Source organism: Anarhichas minor, unplaced genomic scaffold, assembly GCF_050575085.1.
Source record: "Anarhichas minor isolate MPS153535 unplaced genomic scaffold, ASM5057508v1 ptg000155l, whole genome shotgun sequence".
Classification (NCBI taxonomy): domain Eukaryota; kingdom Metazoa; phylum Chordata; class Actinopteri; order Perciformes; family Anarhichadidae; genus Anarhichas; species Anarhichas minor.
Window position 1 is genome coordinate 349,036 of NW_027466601.1, and position 4,337 is coordinate 353,372.

Genomic DNA, 4,337 nt, shown 5'->3' on the forward strand with positions numbered 1-4,337 from the left:
GATAACAGAGCAGAATATAATACAATTTGAATACAATTTAAAGAAAATAAAAAATGCACAGTATATACAATAAGATAGAATGGTATAGGTTAACCAACTAGGTAAAAAACAGTAGTGCAAGGATCACCAACAGCAAACAACAGTTAGCAGCGTTGTAGTCTTGTGTTTGATTTGGCCAGAGGTGATTTATTGTACAGTCTAATAGCAGAGTGCAGGAATGTTCTCCTGTATCGGTCCTTGTGACAGTGGAGCTGGATCAGTCTGTTGGAGAAAGTGCTCCGCTGTCCCTGCAGTAGGTGGTGGAGAGGGTGGTCCAGGTTATCCAATATGGACAATAGTTTCTTCAGTGTCCTCCTCTCCACCACCACATGGCCATTAGAGAGAATGCAAATGCAAGGCACTTCTACATTGGCTTCACTTTTCAGACTAGGAGGTTACTGCCAGGCTAGAACATGGACTCCAACTGTTGACCCAAAGAGACATGTTTAAGATTGACCAACTGAATACAATGCAACCACTGGGAATGAATTATGATTTACTTTCATTTTGTTAACAAATCTGTTGTTAGAAAAATCGGATGAATTTTGTTTATTATCAGTTATGATAACATATATTAACATATCCAACCCTTGCATAGCACTACCAACTTATGAAAGACTATTTCTTCTCAATAGAAAGTGGAGAATACCACTGTTGATGCTCTGATGTGGGCTTGTTTGAAGAAACTTATCAACATAAGACATAAAATAAATTGAGGTCATCTCATAAACAGTTGTTTGGTGACCGTGCTTATTCCGTGGCTGGGCCCAAGTTGTAGAATTGCCTCCTTCTACATGTTCAATCATCCTCCACCATTGAATGTTTCAAATGCTTAAACCCCAGTCATTTTATCTAGCTTTCATGGTGTTTAAGATATGTCAATATCAAATCCAGTTTGGGAATGACTCCTCATTACCTCTCAAATCTTCTGCGCATTTCTGACAGCAATCGGCATTTAAGATCCAGTGACTTCATTAGGCTCATCATTCCAAAAGTCTGTACTGTGTTTGGTCATAACTCCTTTCATTTTGCCGCTGCAAAGGACTGGAACTCACTCCAAAACACACTCAAACTAACAGCTCTCACCTCTCTCAACATGTTCAAACATAAGCTGCAACAAGTTATAGTTGACTGCTGTACTTGCTGACCAGCCCTCACTTCTCTTTCTTTCTTCCATTTTTTTACAAATAACATCCAGTAATCTGCCTTTTATTTTGTACATCGTGTTTATTATTTTATCTAGGTTGTTTTTAGTCATTTTTCCATTGTTTGTCACACTGTATTGTATCTGTGTTGTTTGTGTAACTTGTGTGGACTGTGCTACTGCCTCTTGGCCAGGTCATCATTGAAAATGAGAATTGGTTCTCAATTGATTTTACCTGGTTAAATAAAGGTTAAATAAATAAATAAATAAAAATATGTTTTTGTCATTGTGTCATCTGTCATTTTCTATACTTTCCCTTTTTACTGCGTAAAAGACTTTGATCAAATTCAGGTTGTTTTTAAACTGCCCTATATGAATACACTGATTGGACTAGGAGCCAAAGAAGTGTGTAGTTTTAATATTGCTTGATTGATGCTGTGTGTTTTTTAAAGGGCTGCCATCCCAATTTATCAGGTATAGTATAATAATGGTCTAATGGAAAATGATGGGAATGGGAAATAGGGTCTGTTTTAGAAACCTCATTTGAGTTGAGATATTACATGACAAGACACGGACATGTCTTGCAAGCCAAACAATCTGATCTACTTTCATTTCGGTTTGCTGTATCTTTCCTCAGTGTAATATCCACTAAATAGTCACTTCATTAGTAACACCTGCCTGGCAAAGCAAACAACCTGCTCCTCCAAACATTACATTATGTGGCTGTGGCTCAATACACCCATCATGCAGACACAGTCAAGTGGTTCAGTCCATGTTTCTCAAAAATGAGCCAGATGTGCCATGTGGTGTGGTTGCTGGTGCCAAACAGAAAGGGTTCGATGAAGCGAAACTGCAGAAACTCCTTGGGTTTTCATTCACTCGAGTGTCTACACCTTTCAAGGAATGATGTCATCAACCAAAAAATGCAGTTCGCAACACTTTTTATGGATGAACCAGGAAAAGTCATAGGAAACTGGGCAAACTTGTTAAAGATAACACAAGTCGCAGCCTCATTTATTAAACCAAGCATAGCACATTTCTACGTAGAGAATTTGAATCATCAATTTCTTCTTGTACTTGAGAATGTGTGTACAATAGGAAATACTGCTGACCAGTTTTAACAACAAACAGTGGTACAAAGTTTGTATCCCAATAAACTGATTCCAAAATTACATAAACACAAACCAACGCTACTGCCAACCATGTAATAATGAAAAGACTTGAATTTGTGGTTTCTCTATCATATCGCAACTATCTCCCCACACAGTTACATATTTAATATGTACAGGGACTTACCACACTGGGGCATTTGACTTGGATACCTTTTTAAGCACATCAGGCTTAAAAGCCCAGATGTGTGCGTATTCACTGATTCATTGATTTCCAATGTCAGAGTGGGAGATGCGAGGGCAGACATTAACCCTTGTATGGTGTTCGGGTCTGTGGGACCCATTTTCATTTTTCATCAAAACAAAAATAATATGATTCATTATTTTTTCAAACTCAGACTTATTGGCCTTGGCTCATTTTCTGCGAAGAACATATATCAGACAAAATTTTCTTCGACCGCACACCGTAACCCCCCCCCCCTACACATTTATATTACATACAGGGTGTTCGGGTCCACTGGACCCGGGCTAATAAAAGTGTGGAAATTGTAGGTCCTGTGTACCTTCAGTCTGTCCTCCTCATGTCTGGGCCTGCTGTAAGTGTGTGTGTGTGTGTGTGTGTGTGTGTTCGCGCGTGTGTGTGTGTGAGTGGGCCAGTGGACATAACATCACATGCGACAATTTTTTTACATCGTACAAGCTGGGACAGGAGCTCCTAAAGAGGAAGCTGACCATGGTGGGAATGATGAGAAAAAACATGTCTGAGCTCCCTCCTCAATTGCTGCCTACAAAGAACAGGCCTATCAACTCGTCCAAGTTTGTCTACACGGCTGACACGTCCCTGGTATCCTATGTGCCAAAGAAAACCAAGAATGTGGTACTCATGAGTACACTGCACAGGGATGGACGAATCTGTGGCCTGGAGCATCAGAAACCAGAGATAATCATGGACAATGCCACAAAAGGAGGGGTGGACAACATGGACAAGCTGGTGTCTGCCTACAGCTGTAAGAGGAGGACCCTACGCTGGCCACTGGTGATTTTCTTTGACATACTGGACATCTCGGCGTACAACGCCTTTGTCATCTGGATGGCATTGAACCCAGAGTGGAACAGAGGGAAGCTCCAGAGGAGACGCCTCTTTCTCGAGGAACTTGGAAAGACACTGGTGAAACCACAAATCCTGAGAAGACAGCATGTTCCGAGAGCCTCAGCCTCTGCAGCCACCGTGAGGAGGATTCAGGAGGACAATGCTGGTGCCCCATCCACCCAACCTACAGAACCACCATCTGCAGAGCCTGAGGTAAATGTGTGATGCTGTTGCAGTATATGTTTGACACTCATACCTTGCGAGACAGAGGTTTTAGTAAAATTCATGATCTTTTCATCATTCTAGGTTGCGGCCGGCAGCAACAAAAAGAAACGCTGCGAAGTGTGTGGACCCAAGACGGACAGAAAGACGCAATATACATGCATCAAGTGCAAGAAGTACATATGCAACACACACACAGTAAAACTCTGCCACTCATGTGTTGAATAGGCTGGTGTTGTATAGGCTGGTATGAAAAGGCAATGTGTTCAACAATGTAATGTGTTCAATGTAAACTGTGTGTTGTGCTATGTAAAATGACCTGATTACTAATGAAATTCAATGAAATTCAAATAAATAAAAGTCAATAGTTATGAACAACCTTGCTTCATTTGTAAATTTGTTGAATTTTGTCCACTCATATCTTGATTATAATTGATTTTCTTGATTTTATCAAAAAAAACAAAAAACGAGTAGCACTTTAATTCGTAAATGTGTTATAACAAAGTTAAAGGGCAAATATTAACCATATTTGCTGTTTATATTGCTTCTAATTGGGATGAAGAAAACATCTGTTGAGTATTTTAACATAAAATAGTTTGATTGTGTTGAATTAAAAACCCAAAAATACAGCGGGTCCAACAGACCCACAACACCTGCTGAGTAACAAAAAAATGAACACCATACAAGGGTTAAAACGGTATGTTTGGGAAGGAAGATTAGTAATATATTCACA

The 4,337-nt window shown here is 39.8% G+C and overlaps 1 long non-coding RNA gene across 1 annotated transcript; it reads left to right on the forward strand.

Moving 5' to 3' along the window:
- The first annotated feature begins 3,270 nt into the window (after positions 1-3,270).
- Positions 3,271-3,982, forward strand: LOC142943747 (uncharacterized). The gene is made up of 2 exons (XR_012952139.1): positions 3,271-3,595; positions 3,703-3,982. It is a non-coding gene; the product is annotated as an uncharacterized LOC142943747 (long non-coding RNA).
- The last annotated feature ends 355 nt before the right edge of the window (positions 3,983-4,337 follow it).